We start from the raw sequence: 19,180 nt of genomic DNA on the forward strand, positions 1-19,180 counted from the left end.
TGAGCCTCATAATGGAGAAGGCCTGACTATTAGAATTAACTACATGCCTAGTATTGCGAACAGGATGGAACTGTCCAGGAAGATCTGAATGTAAAGGATGGTCAGAATTATGAAAAATGTTATGCAACATACATAATGAACTAATGGAACGATGGTGCCAAAGATTAGATCTGGTTAGTTTTTTTTTCCTTTACCTACACATACAACAAATAGTTTGGCCTATCCTTTCTCTATTGTCCTCTGTCCTCATACACCTGACAACAGTAAGATTACCAAACAATTCGTCTTCGCCCAAGACGTTAACTACATCACCATCATTGTTTAGTGGCTACTTTCCTTTTGGTAAGGATAGAAGAGACTCTTTATCTATGACAAGCAGGTCTTCTAGGAGAAGGGCACTCTTAAATCAAACCATTGTTCCCTAGTCTTGGGTAGTGCCATAGCCTCTGTACCATAGTCTTCCACTGTCTTGGAGTAGAGTTTTCTTGCTTGAGGGTACATTCAGACACACTATTCTATCTTACTCCTTTTCCTCTTTTTTTTTCTAAGACTAGCAGCTCTTCTAAGAGAAGCACACTCTAAAAGCAAACCATTGTTCTCTAGTCTTGGGTAGTGCCATAGCCTCTGTACCATAGTCTTCCACTGTCTTGGAGTAGAGTTCTCTTGCTTGAGGGTACATTCAGACACTATTCTATCTTATTTCTCTTCCTCTTTTTTTTTCTTTTTTTAAAGACAAGCAGCTCTTCTAGGAGAAGTACACTCCAAAATCAAATCATTGTTTTCTAGTCTTGGGTAGTGCCATAGCCTCTATACCATAGTCTTCCACTGTCTTGGAGTAGAGTTCTCTTGCTTGAGGGTACATTCAGACACACTATTCTATCTTATTTCTGTAGCTTTTTTTTTTTTTAAGACAAGCAGCTCTTCTAGGAGAAGTACACTCCAAAATCAAACCATTGTTCTCTAGTCTTGGGTAGTGGCATAGCCACTGTCTTGGAGTAGAGTTCTCTTGCTTGAGGGTACATTCAGACACACTATTCTACCTTATTCCTCTTCCTCTTTATTTTAAGACAAGCAGTTCTTCTAGGAGAAGTACACTCCAAAATCAAACCATTGTTCTCTAGTCTTGGGTAGTGGCATAGCCACTGTCTTGGAGTAGAGTTCTCTTGCTTGAGGGTACACTCAGACACACTTCTATCTTACTTCTCTTCCTCTTTATTTTAAGACAAGCAGTTCTTCTAGGAGAAGTACACTCCAAAATCAAACCATTGTTCTCTAGTCTTGGGTAGTGGCATAGCCACTGTCTTGGAGTAGAGTTCTCTTGCTTGAGGGTACATTCAGACACACTATTCTACCTTATTTCTGTAGCTTTTTTTTTTTTTTTTAAGACAAGCAGCTCTTCTAGGAGAAGTACACTCCAAAATCAAACCATTGTTCTCTAGTCTTGGGTAGTGGCATAGCCACTGTCTTGGAGTAGAGTTCTCTTGCTTGAGGGTACATTCAGACACACTATTCTACCTTATTCCTCTTCCTCTTTATTTTAAGACAAGCAGTTCTTCTAGGAGAAGTACACTCCAAAATCAAACCATTGTTCTCTAGTCTTGGGTAGTGGCATAGCCACTGTCTTGGAGTAGAGTTCTCTTGCTTGAGGGTACACTCAGACACACTTCTATCTTACTTCTCTTCCTCTTTATTTTAAGACAAGCAGTTCTTCTAGGAGAAGTACACTCCAAAATCAAACCATTGTTCCCTAGTCTTGGGTAGTACCATAGTCTTCCAATGTCTTGGAGTAGAGTTTTCTTGCTTGAGGGTACACTCAGACACACTATTCCATCTTATTTCTCCTCCTATTTTTTAAAATTTTTTATAGTTTATATGTTAGAGATTTATTCGAGCACATTTAATTTTAATTGATCATTACTTCTCTTGTAGTGTTTTATTTCTTTCCTCACTGGGCTATTTTTCACTTTTTCCTGCTTGGGTCGTAGCTTAGCTAATAATAATAATAATAATAATGATAATAATAATAATAATAATAATAATAATAATAATAATAATAATAATAATAATAACCTAAAACTAAAATTGCTAGATTATTAGAGGCGCCGTTGCAAAGGCTGTACCTCACCTTGACCCTTAACATGAAGTACTACTGAAGTGAAAGTAAACAAACATTGGTGCCAAATATGGAGAATTATCCCTATATTTAGGAATTTATCCTTAGATTTGGGGATTTCGGATGACTTGACGATATTCCGTAAATATTTCTTTGATGAAGAAACACATATGAGTAAACCTTTATATTGTTGCAATTAGTTTACCTACAATTACATAAAGTATAGTGAGTAATTTCTATATTAGAAGAAAAGATGTATTGAAATGGGGATTTTTTGGTGGTTTTGGGGAATTTTTATCACGAGTTTTAGGGATTTTTAGACCCATCTGGCAAGTGTGATCGAACATGTGTTCCGTTTCAAGTTTGCGTAATCTGATTCTATCAAATATTGCGCAATGCTGGTCATTGGGTAGCCTACCAGGTAAGGCAGACTTTGAATGCAGGAGGTAGTGAATGCAGGAGGTAGGCAATGCAAGTCATTGGTAGCCTACCAGGTAAGGCAGACTTTGAATGCAGGAGGTAGGCAATGCTGGTCATTGGTAGCCTACCAGGTAAGGCAGACTTTGAATGCAGGAGGTAGGCAATGCAGGTCATTGGTAGCCTACCAGGTAAGGCAGACTTTGAATGCAGGAGGTAGGCAATGCAGGTCATTGGTAGCCTACCAGGTAAGGCAGACTTTGAATGCAGGAGGTAGGCAATGCAGGTCATTGGTAGCCTACCAGGTAAGGCAGACTTTGAATGCAGGAGGTAGGCAATGCAGGTCATTGGTAGCCTACCAGGTAAGGCAGACTTTGAATGCAGGAGGTAGGCAATGCAGGTCATTGGTAGCCTACCAGGTAAGGCAGACTTTGAATGCAGGAGGTAGGCAATGCAGGTCATTGGTAGCCTACCAGGTAAGGCAGACTTTGAATGCAGGAGGTAGGCAATGCTGGTCATTGGTAGCCTACCAGGTAAGGCAGACTTTGAATGCAGGAGGTAGGCAATGCAGGTCATTGGTAGCCTACCAGGTAAGGCAGACTTTGAATGCAGGAGGTAGGCAATGCTGGTCATTGGTAGCCTACCAGGTAAGGCAGACTTTGAATGCAGGAGGTAGGCAATGCTGGTCATTGGTAGCCTACCAGGTAAGGCAGACTTTGAATGCAGGAGGTAGGCAATGCAGGGCATTGGGTAGCCTACCAGCTAAGGCAGACTTTGAATGCACGAGGTAGGCTAGTCCGCACCATAACAAATTTACGCAAAAGTATTATAAAGTTTTGATTAAATTCTGTGGGATATTTTCTTATATGTTATTTTACCATAATTGATTGTTATTTATAAAGAAAGTTATTTTAATAGTATACAATTCAAAGGATTTAGGTCGTTTGTAGAATAGTGGACGCACCCACCAACTAATCCTAGGAGAGTTTACTGGGGTTTGCAGCCGGAAGGACACGTTGACGTAGCTGAGTTTACGATGGGGTTTACTTTAGGTTAGGTCATGTCTTTATATATCTGGAAATACAATTAAATTTACCGTTTTCCAATACCAAATCATCCTAGGTCTGTTTTCAGCATAATAATCAAATAGAGTTTTATTATAGTTATGGACAGACGAAAAAAAGCTTTTGTATTTTAAAACAGGTGTTGCCTATAAAAAATTGTCCGTGTTCTCAGCATAATAATAAAAATTACCTTTTATTATAGTTATGGACAGACTAAAAAAAGCTTTTTGTACTATAAAACAGGTGTTGCCTATAAAAAAATGTCCGTTTTCTCTGAAAATGACACTTAATTATCTCATAAATAATAATCAATGGGGTTAGCGTGCGCAGCTCAGCATGTATTGCTTGCCAGCACATGTTTTTCTCTTGCGAGCGTACGGCTGAGCAAAAACCATTAGATTTCTATAAAATATCCTTGGATATTCTAATGGGTTTTAGGTTAATTGCTGTTGAAATGAAGGCCAAATTCAGTGAAAGCACTTTATTTACCAGAGGAAAAATTGATTTTGTTCAAAATCTTGTTCCGTTTTGTAACTATAATTTTATCCAATATCGATTGTGACTTATTGAAAGTGGTATAATAGAGTAGTCTTTTAGACTATAACCAATGCAACTTTAATGCATTTCATACTGCTGTTCTAAGCCACTCTTGGTAATTTAGAAGTTTTTGGCCTCTTTGAGTATGAAAGGTTAGACCAGACTGAAGTCTCATTATCGGGTGTCAGTTGAGAGTCACTATTATTAACAGAATAAAGAGATTTACGAAGTACAAGTTGATCAAAATTTAGTAAAAGCTTGCAATAATTTGTCTGGGCCATTGTGTGCAAATCGGATAAGACTATGTTCTAAACTATACTTTGTGTATTTAATGCCCATTGCTAATTGTGTTTGCTGTTGTGCTGGAGTCACCCATTTAAATATGTACAGCTATTGCTTACAAGACAGTGTATTTGGAAAAGAAAAAATTGTATGATCCTGCTCATGGCACAGTTCAGTTCAGTTGGCGGACGGAGGGATTCGCCTTTTCATCGGCATCTCTTTAGTTTTCTTCTTTATTCTAGTTAACCCTTTTACCCCTAAAGGACGTACTGGTACGTTTCACAAAAGCCATCCCTTTACCCCCATGGACGTACCGGTACGTCCTTGCAAAAAAATGCTATAAAATTTATTTTTTTCATATTTTTGATAATTTTTTTGAGAAAATTCAGGCATTTTCCAAGAGAATGAGACCAACCTGACCTCTCTATGACAAAAATGAAGGCTGTTAGAGCAATTTAAAAAAAATATACTGCAAAATGTGCTGGGAAAAAAATAATCCCCTGGGGGTTAAGGGTTGGAAATTTCCAAATAGCCTGGGGGTAAAAGGGTTAAACTAAAGAAGAAGGAGAGGTGTAACTGGTGAGGGACCTATGGTCGGGGTTCTTACACGCCCCAGTTACTATACCGACACTCGATTAGAGTGAGCGAGCTGGGTTTATTCCTAGCATTCCATGCATCTTTTTTTCTCTGGTATATTTAGCAGTATTTATGCCTCAGAAATGGTGCTCTAAGGAGCATTTCACTGGGCGACACAGGTTCCTCGCCCAGAAATAGATTTTTCCTCCGTCAAAATCCCTTTCTTTTCTTTTTTTTTTATTTTTTTTTTCCATTAACAGAACGTTTCCTATTATCTTCTTTTCCTCTTCGTATGGTTGCTGCAGTTCTTTTATTTTCCTTCTCTCGTTGCTGATGTCTGGACAGTAAAGTATGAATACAAATGGACTTATTTGCAAGACACTTTGCATTTTTAGAGTTTTCTAGCTATGACCATAGGTTTGGGGAGATGCAATTATTACACTACCTTAAATATATACAGTAGTATTCCTGTGGTATACAGTGAACCCTCGTTTATCGCGGTAGATAGGTTCCAGACGCGGCCGCGATAGGTGAAAATCCGCGAAGTAGTGACACCATATTTACCTATTTATTTAACATGTATATTCAGACTTTTAAAACCTTCCCTTGTACGTAGTACTGTTAACAAACTACCCTTTAATGTACAGAACCCTTAATGCATGTACTACAGTACCCTAAACTAAAACAGGCACAAATATTAAAGGCAATTTTATATCATGCTTTTCCTAAACACGCTAAAAAGCACGTTAAAAAATGGCAACCAATGTTTTGTTTACATTTATCTCTGATCATAATGAAGAAACAAACTGGAGGTAGAGCTTTGCTTATTACCCAGACATATTTCCCATACTATTCCCTTAGAACTACATCACATCTTCCTACTTTAGATATATATATATATATATATATATATATATATATATATATATATATATATATATATATATCTATATATATATATATATATATATATATATCTATATATATATGTATATATATATGTGTGTGTGTATATATATATATATATATATATATATATATATATATATATATATATATATATATATATATATATATATATATATATATATATATATATATATATATATATATATATATATATATATATATATATATATATATATTTTATATGTATACACATATACATACCTACATATATACATACATACATATATACATAAATACATGCATACATATATATATATATATATATATATATATATATATATATATATATATATATATATATATATATATATATATATATATGTTACTGTATATATATGGGTTATGGAAAAAATCCGCGAAGTGGTGAATCCGCGATGGTCGAACCGCGAAGTAGCGAGGGTTCACTGTACTTGAATTTCTTTTAATTGTTAACATCTTAATCATTAAACTGTAGCCTGTTTCTGGCATTGGAACGCAACAAATCCTCGAAAAGAGAAATCACAGGATTATGTTGCGATGTGGGTTGGCCTGCCAAAAGAAGTTTGCCCTGGGTATGACGACTGGAAATCTTTTTCCTTTTGATGAAAATTGAGAGCATCTGAACCTGCAGCATTCAGAGCCATATGACGAGTATTAAGAAAAGGATAAGACATGAGAAAGAGTTGCACTAGTTTAAATACGACAAGAAAGTTTTATGTAATTTTGATATTCCAATAATCAGTTGTATGAGATCATTTTTGGAGGTTTTGAGGTACATTATGCTGAGCAGTTTTTATGCCAGTCATAATTGATCTGTTTGCCACTCCTCTGAACTTTCATTGCCCCGTCTTTTTCTGTTTTAGGATCCCCAGAGTGCGGGGACAGCTGCCACGCCGCAAGATTTGGAGGGCCTTCAGACATGCGCATTTCCTCCCTTCTCTCTCCTCAAGTCAGTTTTCAGCGAAGGGAGGAAACCGTATAACGTGTGCTTGACCCTCATCGGCCCCTTTTGGCCTGAGAACGATGGGTTACCATAGAGACCAGATCTACTAAAAAAACGAACTCCATTTTCATCTCCTCCGTCAGGGACTCCACATGCTTCAGCTTCATGGCCGCAGACTTTCAGGATGTTCTCCAGACAGGAAGGCTTTTCGTCTGAATCTCTAGTTAATTAGCACTAGTTAGACGGTGTTCTATGTGTCAAGTTAATCAAGCCAAATGAACAGTTATTAGCTGCTGGGGCCAGACAAAACGTCATTCCTCCTCTAGACCTTTCTTGACTAAAATTGCTGATTTCTTGGGCTACCTTCACAGAGATAGAGTTTTGTCTCACCCATGCATCAAAGGTTGCTGTTTGATGCTTTCTTATGTCATCAAGGCAAAACTTCCTGAGATGTCTACCTCTCATATTCTTTGAGAACTTATACGATCCTTCTCTATTGCCCGTTCGAGAGCACAGTTGTCCCCCCATCTGGGAAACGTTTATAAGGTGATGGTGCCTATTAGAACGTTCTTGTCCAAGACCCTCTTAGTCTTCTTAGCTATGGCCAAGAGGGTGGGTAAAATTCAAGCTATTTTGTGTTAGGTAGCCAGTTCTGGCCGGGATTTGACTTTGTTGTATCTTCCAGAGTTTTTGGGTAAGGTAGAGTCAATGTCACACACTCTTCTAAGGTCTTTTCCATTGAAATCGCCGTTAAACTTTGTTGGTAATCTGGAAGATGAGTTGTTACTCTGCCCAGGGAGAGCCCTTTCAGTATACTTGCTCGGGTAAGCCGATATTCCTGGTTGTCCTCGTCAATTTGTTTTGTCTCTCGGCTACCTTTAAAACCATTATCCAAGAATGCGATTTCCTTCTCTCTGAGAGACTTGATAGTCAGGACTGGGGAATTAGGGTCTCTGAAGGCCAGTTTCCAAGAGCCCACAGTATCCGATCTGTTTGCAATCGCTCACTAATACAGAAGCACCACTTTTGCTGTTCGCAATTGTGCACTCATAAGTCAGTTTCCTCTCATCTGTTCACAGTCGAGTGCTCCTACTCGAGTGCCAGCTCAGTTTCCTCTCATCTGTTCACAGTCGAGTGCTCCTACTCGAGTGCCAGCTCAGTTTCCTCTCATCTGTTCACAGTCGAGTGCTCCTACTTGAGTGCCAACTCGGTTTCCTCTCATCTGTTCACAGTCGAGTGCTCCTACTTGAGTGCCAACGCATCGGATCACGCACTTCTAAATGAGCCCCACCTCACCTGCTCGTGATTGTCTGTTCGTAAAGGAGTGCCATCGCACTCACTCATCCGCAATATCACCACCTCACATACCCTCAATTGCTCACATCTGCGGGAGTGCTACCTCACCTACTAGCAATCCCGCGCCATCTCGCCCATTTTCGATTGCTCGCCACCTCACCTGCTGGCCTCAACCACCCGGCAAGCTCTTGGCGAAGATCAGTGGTTATTCAGTGTACCGGCTAAGGGATGGGCTTCTCTGCAATCCTTCAGCAACTACCGACACCTCGCTATGAATTTTAACAGCTAAGCTGAAAACATACTCCTATCAAAAGACTCAGGTTTTTATAGGTAGGAAAAATACAGTTATTTTAAAGATTTCTGATTTTATTAATTTAAATTTAAATCAATTGATAAAAGAAGTCTAATCAGATTTGAACTTCATCAAAGTCCTAAACAGCATATTTGCTTACACTTATATTTTTTTTCAGCTCACTCTGCTTTTAAGGAGTATTTAGAAGGAAAGAAGGCAGTGTTTTGTCCGTCTACAAACAGCTTAGTCACTACTACGCAATGGAAGACATGATGGAATTCTCACTTCAAGAAGGAGTCCTTACACAACGTAGGTATATTTAATTTTCAATATTAAACTTACCCGATAATCATGTAGCTGTCAACTCCGTTGCCCGACAGAATTCTATGGAGGGATACGCCAGCTATCACAATACTAGAAGGGGGTGTACTTACCAGCGCCACCTGTGGCCAGGTACTATAGTACTTCTTGTTGACACCTCCTCAATTTTTCCTCTGTCGTGCTTCCGGCAAGACGTTCTGGGATACGCTTATGATCTTCGAGTATTTTCACGGCTAATTGGTGAAGTATTCTCTCAGATTTCGGCTGTCGCTTTACTGGAAACCTTCTTATATTAGCTTAGATAGCTTTTATATAGTCCTGATTAACGGTTAACGATCTTTTGCTTGATTTTGGAACCCCCCTTGGCTAACTCTTTGGATTCAAGATGTCTGACATTTCGCAAGCCCCCACCCATAGACGATGTAGGTCTTGTAATAGGCGTATTCCGAAGGCCTCGGTAGATCCTCACACCGCTTGTTCTGACTGTAGGGATAGGCCCTGTCAGTTAGAAAATCGATGTGAGGAATGCGCCGGACTTTCGGAACTCGAATTTGTCCGTCTTTTGAAATATTCAACTAAGTTAGAGAGAGGTAGAGTTAGGAGGAGTTCTTCTCACTCTTCACTTTTTTCCTCACCTCATGATCCCCTACCTTTTCCTACCCCTGTAGTGGCTACCCCCGAACCTACTATTTGCCCTCAGCCTGATATGTCTGTTGTTTTGCGTGCTATTCAGGCCTTAGGCGATAAAGTAGAGTCAGTGGTAAGTGATCATAAGTCTCTTATGGCCGAAGTCAAGGAACTTAAGGTCAAGAGTGCAGTGGGGGGAATTAGTGCCAGTGCTGTGACGAGTGCTAGTGTCAGTGCAGTGCCAAGTGCTAGTGTCAGTGTCAGTGTGGTGCGTGAGGATACTTCTGTGCGTGCCAGTCGTCCTCCCAGTCCGGGACCTCTTGCAAGCTCCCAAGCCCAGGGGAGAAGCAATGTCGAAGGGCAAAAGGGTTCGGCAGGCCTTGATCGGCGCACAGAAGTATCCTCGGTGGTTGCGGGCGTGTCTTCCAGAGACCGTCACTCCCACCTGCAGACGATTGAGCCCGTCTTTTTCTCGTCCGCTGATCAATTGTCAGGGAAGAAACGCTGGACTCAGGTCTCTAGACCACTCAAACGCAGAGTCCAGTCCGCGAGTGCTCAGCCGGGCTGCAGTCATTGGCTCAGCTCTGACTCGCCGCAGTCATCAGTCGACTGCACTCCGCCCAAGAGGAGTAAGGTTCTGCCACAACAGAGCTCTGCTGTTAAGGCTTTACCTCAGCCTACTGTAGTTTCTGCCGACCCCAAGTGGACTCTACTTCAGTCCATGCAAGCACAGCTTTCGGACTTGATGCGTGAGTGTCGGGCTGAGCAGGTTGCGCCTCCGCCTCCGCCTGCACTCTCTCCGCCTGCGCTCGCTCCGCCTGCGCTCGCTCCGCCTGACCGCAGTACCGCCTGCCAGGCGTACGATGTTGAGCCACGTTCTGAGTTTGCTGTTCCCAGTGGTGTACAGCCTCCGCCTTCCTTAAGGCAACCTCTACAATGGGATCAGGAGGATTATACCTCTCTTCCTCCGCTTCCACTTGCTGCTCCACCAGTGATGCAACACTCGGTTGAGGTACAACAACCTCTCCCGTCCATGAGTCAGTCTCCTCAGCTCTCGCTGCAGCGAGCTCAACCCTCCACAAGGCAAGCACCACAACACCTTAGCCTTGCGCCTCAGGAGCCTCAGCTTGCGAGACATTTACCACGTTCTGCGCAGCCTCTACCTCATCGCGCTCCGCTCACACCGCAGGAACAGGAACTTGCTACTCCGCTTCCGCCAACCATTCAGCAGGCGCAACCCTTGGGTTCAGCCACTCATGCCAGGAGTCAGCCTCCTCCACCCATGCGCCTTCCTTCTGCTTCTTCTTTTGTTCAGCCTTTGCAGTCTGAGCCTCAGGTTTTCCCTCAACAGATTCTTGAAGAGGAAACCACTAATATTGTTGTTCCTGCTCGTTCTGACTCTGCTGTTCAGCATACTTGTCCGATCTCTTCGCTACACTCTGGTGATGAGGCGTCTGATGATGAGGCGGCACACCTGGATCCCTCGTCAGACGTGGATGAATCCAAGCCTTCTCCACAGTCTATTGACTTTCGTAAGGTCTTGGCTCTGCTTAGGGAGGTTTACCCAGACCACTTTGTCTCTGCTATTCCCCGCTCTCCACCGTCTGAGTTTTCGCTGGGCATGCAGCCAGCTAAGTCCACCTATACTAAACTAGTCCTAGCAAGGTCCTCTAAGAGAGCGTTAAGGATCTTAGGGGAGTGGCTGCAGACTAAGCAACACCTTGGCAAGACCTCTTTCATGTTTCCTCCGACTAAGCTCACTTCTAAAGCGAGCGTTTGGTATGCCACAGGAGAGGAACCAGGCTTGGGAGTACCTGCCTCTGCCCAGGCTGACTTCTCAAGTCTGGTAGACTCGCCTCGGAGAACTGCAATGAGGCGCTCTAAGGTTTGCTGGACCTTCTCAGACCTTGATCACTTCCTGAAGGGTGTATTTAGAGCATTTGAGATGTTCAACTTTCTAGACTGGTGCCTGGGGGCCCTCAGCAAGAAGACCTCCCCTGCGGACAAGGATTCTGCCATGCTACTAATGTCCTGCATGGATAAGGCCATTAGAGATGGATCTGGTGAGCTTGCGTCGATGTTTGTATCAGGGGTTCTTAAGAAAAGGGAACAGCTGTGTACCTTCCTTTCCTCCAGCATTACACCTTGTCAAAGGTCACAACTCCTTTTCGCTCCGCTCTCGAAGTTCCTCTTCCCCGAAGAGCTGGTTAAGGACTTGTCTGCTGCCCTGATACAAAAGGACACACATGATCTTGTAGCTACCTCAGTCCCCAGGACTTATCGCACCCCAGTGGCTGATACTCCTGCTACGAGGTTCATACCGCCCTTTCGTGGTAGAGCCCCCAGCCGAGGAAGCTCCCGTCCAGACTCTTCCAGGAGCAAGTCTAGGAAAGGCTCCAAGACCTCTAAAGGAAAAAACTGACTCTCCGCATCTCCAGACAGCAGTAGGAGCCAGACTCAAGAACTTCTGGCAAGCCTGGGAAAAGAGAGGTGCAGACGCCCAGTCTGTCAGTTGGCTGAGGGAGGGTTACAGGATTCCATTCTGCCTCAAACCACCTCTGACCACATCTCCCATCAACCTCTCTCCCAACTACAAAGAAGAGGACAAGAGGCTAGCGTTGCACCAGGAGGTGTCGCTACTTGTGCAGAAGAAGGCAGTGGTTATAGTCCGGGACCATCAATCCCCGGGCTTCTACAACCGTCTCTTTCTTGTGGCCAAGAAGACAGGAGGTTGGAGACCGGTGCTGGACGTCAGCGCGCTCAACGCGTATGTCACCAAGCAGACGTTCACGATGGAGACGACGAAGTCGGTCCTAGCAGCGGTCAGGCAGGAGGACTGGATGGTCTCGTTGGACTTGAAAGATGCCTACTTTCACGTTCCTATTCATCCAGACTCCCAACCTTTCCTGAGATTCGTTTTTGGAAAGGTTGTCTACCAATTCCAAGCCCTGTGTTTTGGCCTAAGCACATCTCCTATGGTGTTCACGCATCTGATGAGGAATATAGCAAAATTCCTCCACTTATCGGACATCAGAGCCTCCCTCTACTTAGACGACTGGCTGTTGAGAGCCTCCACGAGTCGTCGCTGTCTGGAGAGTCTCAACTGGACTTTGGACTTAATCAGAGAACTGGGTCTGTTAGTCAACATAGAAAAGTCTCAGCTCATTCCCTCCCAATCCATTGTGTACCTGGGAATGGAGATTCGGAGTCAGGATTTTCGGGCTTTTCCATCGGCCCCCAGGATAAGCCAAGCCCTAGAGTGCATCATGAGCATGCTGAAGAGGAGCAGTTGCTCGGTGAGACAGTGGATGAGTCTCACAGGGACCCTTTCATCACTGGCCCTGTTCGTCGAGCTAGGGAGACTCCACCTCCGCCCTCTTCAATTCCATCTTGCAGCTCATTGGGACAAGGGTTTGACTCTCGAAGCGGTCTCTATCCCAGTCACCCAAGAGATGAAGACCACTCTCTTGTGGTGGAAGAACAATCTCCTTCTCAGGGAGGGCCTATCGTTGGCTATTCAGACCCCCAATCTTCATCTCTTCTCAGATGCATCGGACTCGGGCTGGGGTGCGACCTTGAACGGACGGGAATGCTCGGGAACGTGGAACGAGGAACAGGGAATGCTCCACATCAACTGCAAGGAGCTACTAGCAGTTCATTTAGCCCTGCTGAACTTCAAGTCCCTCCTGCTAGGCAAAGTGGTGGAGGTGAACTCAGACAACACCACAGCCTTGGCTTACATCTCCAAGCAAGGAGGGACCCATTCGAGGAGCCTATACGAGATCGCAAGGGACCTCCTCATTTGGTCAAGAGGTCTAAACCTCACTTTAGTCACGAGGTTCATTCAGGGCAATATGAACGTCTCAGCAGATCGCCTAAGCAGAAGGAATCAGGTCATTCCCACGGAATGGACCCTCCACAAGAGTGTGTGCAACAGACTTTGGACCTTGTGGGGTCAACCTACCATAGATCTGTTTGCCACCTCCATAACCAAGAGACTTCCGCTGTACTGTTCCCCAGTTCCAGACCCTGCAGCAGTTCATGTGGATGCTTTTCTACTGAACTGGTCCCATCTCGACCTTTACGCATTCCCACCGTTCAAGATAATAAACAAAGTTCTGCAGAAATTCATCTCGCACGAAGGGACACGGCTGACGCTGGTTGCTCCCCTTTGGCCTGCAAGAGAATGGTTCACAGAGGTACTTCAATGGCTAGTCGACATCCCCAGGACTCTACCTCTAAGAGTGGACCTTCTACGTCAACCTCACGTAGACAGGTTGCACCCAAACCTCCACGCTCTTCGGCTGACTGCCTTCAGACTGTCGAAAGATTCGCTAGAGCTAGAGGCTTTTCGAAGGAGGCAGCCAGTGCGATTGCCAGAGCAAGAAGGGTTTCCACTCGTAGAGTCTACCAATCTAAGTGGGAAGTCTTCCGGAGCTGGTGTAGAGCCAATTCAGTATCCTCTACCAATACCTCTGTGACCCAAATAGCTGACTTCCTTTTACATCTTAGGAATGAGAGATCCCTTTTAGCCCCTACGATTAAAGGGTATAGGAGTATGTTGGCTTCAGTTCTCCGCCACAGAGGTTTGGACCTTTCTTCCAACAAGGACCTTCAAGACATCCTTAAGTCTTTTGAGACGTCTAAAGAGCGTCGTCTATCCACTCCAGGCTGGAACCTAGACGTAGTCTTAAGGTTCCTTATGTCACCTAGGTTCGAACCTCTCCAGTCAGCTTCCTTCAAGGACCTTACCCTCAAGACTCTTTTTCTCGTCTGCCTTGCAACAGCTAAGAGAGTCAGTGAGGTTCATGCCTTCAGCAAGAACATTGGTTTCACGACCGAATCTGCAACATGTTCTTTTCAGCTCGGATTCCTAGCAAAGAACGAACTTCCTTCACGTCCTTGGCCTAGATCGTTTGAAATACCTAGCCTCTCCAACATGGTAGGTAACGAACTAGAGAGAGTTCTTTGCCCTGTCAGAGCTCTCAAGTATTATCTTAATAGGTCTAAACCTATTCGAGGACAGTCAGAAGCCTTATGGTGTGCCATCAAGAAACCTTCGAGGCCCATGTCCAAGAACGGGGTTTCGTATTATATAAGGCTTCTGATTAGAGAAGCCCATTCTCACTTAAAGGAGGAAGACCTTGCATTGCTGAAGGTAAGGACCCACGAAGTAAGAGCCGTAGCTACTTCGATGGCCTTTAATAAAAATCGTTCTCTGCAGAGCATAATGGATGCAACCTATTGGAGGAGCAAGTCAGTGTTTGCATCATTTTATCTTAAAGATGTCCAGTCTCTTTACGAGAACTGCTACACCCTGGGACCATTCGTAGCAGCGAGTGCAGTAGTAGGTGAGGGCTCAGCCACTACATTCCCTTAATCCCATAACCTTTTTTAACCTTTCTCTTGAATGCTTTTATTGTTGTTTTTATGGTTGTTACGGTAGGCTAAGAAGCCTTCCGCATCCTTTTGATTTGGCGGGTGGTCTATTCATTCTTGAGAAGCGCCTGGGTTAGAGGTTGTGTAGAGGTCCTTTAGTAGGGGTTGCAACCCTATATACTTTAGCACCTTTGAGTTGATTCAGCCTCCAAGAGGAACGCTGCGCTCAGTAAGGAAGACGAACTTAAAAAAGAGGCAGAGTAACGGTTCAATTCGACTTCCTTACCAGGTACTTATTATTTCATTGTTATTTGAGATAACTGTTATATGAAATATGGGATACTTAGCTATCCTTTAATCTTGTACACTGGTTTTCACCCACCCCCCTGGGTGTGAATCAGCTACATGATTATCGGGTAAGTTTAATATTGAAAAATGTTATTTTTATTAGTAAAATAAATTTTTGAATATACTTACCCGATAATCATGATTTAATCGACCCTCCCTTCCTCCCCATAGAGAACCAGTGGACCGAGGAAAAATTGAGGAGGTGTCAACAAGAAGTACTATAGTACCTGGCCACAGGTGGCGCTGGTAAGTACACCCCCTTCTAGTATTGTGATAGCTGGCGTATCCCTCCATAGAATTCTGTCGGGCAACGGAGTTGACAGCTACATGATTATCGGGTAAGTATATTCAAAAATTTATTTTACTAATAAAAATAACATTTTGTTAATACCTTTCCTATATTAACCCTTTTACCCCCAAAGGACGTACTGGTACATTTCACAAAAGCCATCCCTTTACCCCCATGGACGTACCGGTACGTCCTTGCAAAAAATGCTATAAAAAATTTTTATTCATATTTTTGATAAATTTTTTGAGAAAATTCAGGCATTTTCCAAGAGAATGAGACCAACCTGACCTCTCTATGAAAAAAATTAAGGCTGTTAGAGCCATTTAAAAAAAAATATACTGCAAAATGTGCTGGGATAAAAATAACCCCCTGGGGGTTAAGGGTTGGAAATTTCCAAATAGCCGGGGGGTAAAAGGGTTAAAAGAAATCTCAAACAGTGTTTTGTATCTGTACAGTGCAGTTTTGTAAATGTGTTCGTAGTTTATTTGTAAATTGGGAGTCTAAGTGTCCATCGAAAATACAGTATGACTAGAGCCTTTTGCTTTGCTAGACCTTAGCATCCAAGTTAGGAAAACATTTCATGTTTGAGATATGAAACCATTAACTTTACCAGTAATATTTAGCCTGAGAAGCAGGATACTTAGTCTGAAAATGTGCCAATTTCTGTACGTGATTTTCCTATCTGGGAGAGCTTATCTAGTTCTTTATAGAATGGTTTAAAGAATATGTAGACTGCAGTAGGGCTGACCTGGAGTTTTTTATCCACAAACGAATGGTGAAAATTTGATTGAGGGTAAAGAAATTGGACAGCCGTTAGGTTAGTATGTAGGCCAAAGAGATTTGGTATGAAGTAAAGCAATGCCCCTGGGGCTCAAAGAACTCTTCATCCCATGAGAGTCCTTGGGCTTATGGCATCCTACTTTTCCAACTAGGGATGTAGCTTAGCTAGTAATAATGGTAATGATAACAACAATATTATTATTATTATTATTATTATTATTATTATTATTATTAAATGGTAAGCTACAACCCTAGTTGGAAAAGCAGGATGCTATAAGCCCCTGGGCTCCAACAGGGAAAATAGCCCAGTGAGGAAAGGAAACAAGGTAAAATAAAATATTTTAAGAACAGTAAAAACATTGAAATAAATATTTCTTGTATAAACTATAAAAACTTTAACAAAACAAGAGGAAGAGAAACTAGATAGAACAGTGTGCCCGAGTGCACCCTCAAGCAAGAGAGAAATCTTATCGAGGATAGAAATTTCTGGTTCGAGAAAGAGAAGAATTCACTCTTGACCTTAACGAGGAAGTAATTTTATATATTTTTGAATTGAAAGATGATTATTATTTTGAATCTTGCCCAGTGTTAGGAGCTTTGATATCCAAAGAAAATTTTTTTGAATATAGAATTTAATTATCGTATTTTTTCTCTTGCAGTCCTTTGGAAAGAAGTCAAAGATTGATTAACGAAGTTACACTTCTGGCGTCTATCGAATGCCAAGGAGTAGCACAGGAGTTACTTGTTTGGAAAAATACTTCAGTGTAGAGGAAGACTTTCCTGAGTTGAGTATATCGAGATGTCTTCCCGGGATTAGAGATATCACAGTGGGTAGGATGTAGAAGACGTGATTTTGGAATAACACTGATCCCAGTGGCACAACAAAAATCCACTTGAGATTAGTATGCCTGGTAAGTAGTGTGTGTATTATTATTATTATTACTTGCTAAGCTACAACCCTAATTGGAAAAGCAGGATGCTATAAACCCAGGGGCTCCAACAGGGAAAATAGCTCAGTGAGGAAAGGAAACAAAGAAAAATAAAATATTTTAAGAACAACGAGATTAAGGTGAATACTGTATATCCTGTATAAACTATAAAAACTTTAACAAAATAAGAGGAAAAGAAATAAAATAGAATAGTATGCCCGAGTGTACCCATAAGCAAGAGAACTTGAACCCAAGACAGTGGAAGACCATGTTACAGAGGCTATGGTACTATCCATGATAAGAGAACAATGGTTTGATTTTGGAGTGTCCTTCTCCTAGAAGAGCTGCTTACCATAGCTAAAGAGTCTCTTCTGCCCTTACAAAGAGAAAAGTGGCCCCTGAACAATTACAGTGCAGTAAGAAGAATTGTTTGGTAATCTGCGTTGTCGGGTGTATGAGGACAGAAGAGGATGTGTAAGGAATAGGCCATACTATTCGGTGTATGTGTTAGGCAAAGGGAAAATGAACCGTAACCAGAGAGAAGGATCCAATGTACTATTGTCTGGCCAGTCAAAAGACCCCATAACTCTCTAGCGGTAGTATCTCAACGGGCGGCTGGTGCCCTGGCCAACCTACTACCTACGTAAGCTATACGCAACCACAGTGTTGCCTTTCTATTTTCTGATCTTGTGTTTGTTTACTACCTTTGGTTTTCCAATTGTCTTTATGATTTGCATTGCTGCCTGACACAATGGTATCCTGTTTAGTGTGTAATTTGCTAGTATGATACTTTTCTCATTTTGAGCTCAGGTTTTTCATTCATTTTGGTTTGTATGAATAGATTTGAGTTTATTTACCAGGTTGAATAGTTTCATGGGCTAGAGTTTTACCTTTCAATGGTTGCAAAAACTACTGTATGGTGATGTCTTTTTGCTGATAGATATAAAATAGGTTTTATTATCTGATTACATACTTTGTATGCCAGTAAGGTAGCTTATTTTTACAACCTCTCCGTATATTCATGTTGCTTCTGTCACAGAAAGTTTTGGCCTTTCGTATTATCCGTGAAAGTCAAGAAAATGGGAAAATGTTAACATTTTAGATATATTGTGGGCAAGTTTTGATTAAAGTATGCTTCGAGAGAAGCAAAACAAATATGAGGTGAGTATAGAAATAAGAAATTGTTTTTTTCATGCTTATTATTACGCTAGTGCTTCAATTTATGCTATATCTTTGAATCTAACCTGGGGTTCATGTGCCAATTTTAAAGAAAGAAATTTGAAAATATAAAAGTCCAAGAATTTTTTCCTTATTACAATAGGCCTTTGCTCTCTCCGGCTGTTTAGATAGTCTGGTTTAAAGGTCGCTCATGAATGGCAGAGGCAAGGGACAGTGACATTGCCCTAGGAATCGGGACAATGCCCTAGAGACTGACCATATATCATATGATCAGCGCCCAAGCCTCCTCTCCACCCAAGCTAGGACCAGGGAGGGCCAGGTAGTGGCTGCTGATGACTCGGCAGATAGACCTATAGGCTCCCCCAAACCCCCCAAACTTAGCTCACAAGGATGGTAAGGTTGCAGACACTAATGGCACTAACGAGTCTGAGCGATTCTTGAACCCCCCGACTGGCAAACACCAGGCAGAGACGTTACCAATCAGGCCACAGCACTTTTGGTCTGTAACTTTAGTTTTTAAATATTTAACTTAGCCGGTGAATATATAATAGCTGCTACTCAGCGGCTCGACAGAAAACACGCTCAAAAAACTCGCGAGCGATCGCTATGAAGGTTGCGGGTGTGCCCACCAGCGCCAACTATCGGCCAGATACCACTCTTGCATGTAAACAAACCCTTCAATTCTTCTCTGTCGACCTTGACGACAAGACGTATCAATACTCGCTGTAGAACCTGGAGTTTTCTCAACATATTTGGTGAAGTACTTCATTTTGGTTTGAGCTTTCGCAGTGCAGGTGTTTTTCCTCAACTTAAACTCTTGAACTCTTTATTGAATCAGATTTAATTGTTGATGACTTGGA

The 19,180-nt window shown here is 42.3% G+C and overlaps 1 long non-coding RNA gene across 2 annotated transcripts in view; it reads left to right on the forward strand.

Moving 5' to 3' along the window:
• Nucleotides 1-2,441: 2,441 nt before the first annotated feature.
• LOC137635314 (uncharacterized) overlaps nucleotides 2,442-19,180 on the forward strand; it is a 28,174-nt gene continuing 11,435 nt past the window's right edge. Inside the window, exons 1-3 of one of the 2 annotated variants that reach the window (XR_011042638.1) lie at nucleotides 2,442-2,559; nucleotides 8,647-8,777; nucleotides 16,872-17,123. This is a non-coding gene — a long non-coding RNA (uncharacterized lncRNA). Of the gene's footprint in view, nucleotides 2,560-3,151; nucleotides 3,318-8,646; nucleotides 8,778-16,871; nucleotides 17,124-19,180 lie in introns of those variants that run through there. The other variant, XR_011042637.1, reaches the window with a different exon arrangement.

This window comes from Palaemon carinicauda, unplaced genomic scaffold (assembly GCF_036898095.1).
Source record: "Palaemon carinicauda isolate YSFRI2023 unplaced genomic scaffold, ASM3689809v2 scaffold113, whole genome shotgun sequence".
Taxonomy (NCBI): Eukaryota; Metazoa; Arthropoda; class Malacostraca; order Decapoda; family Palaemonidae; genus Palaemon; species Palaemon carinicauda.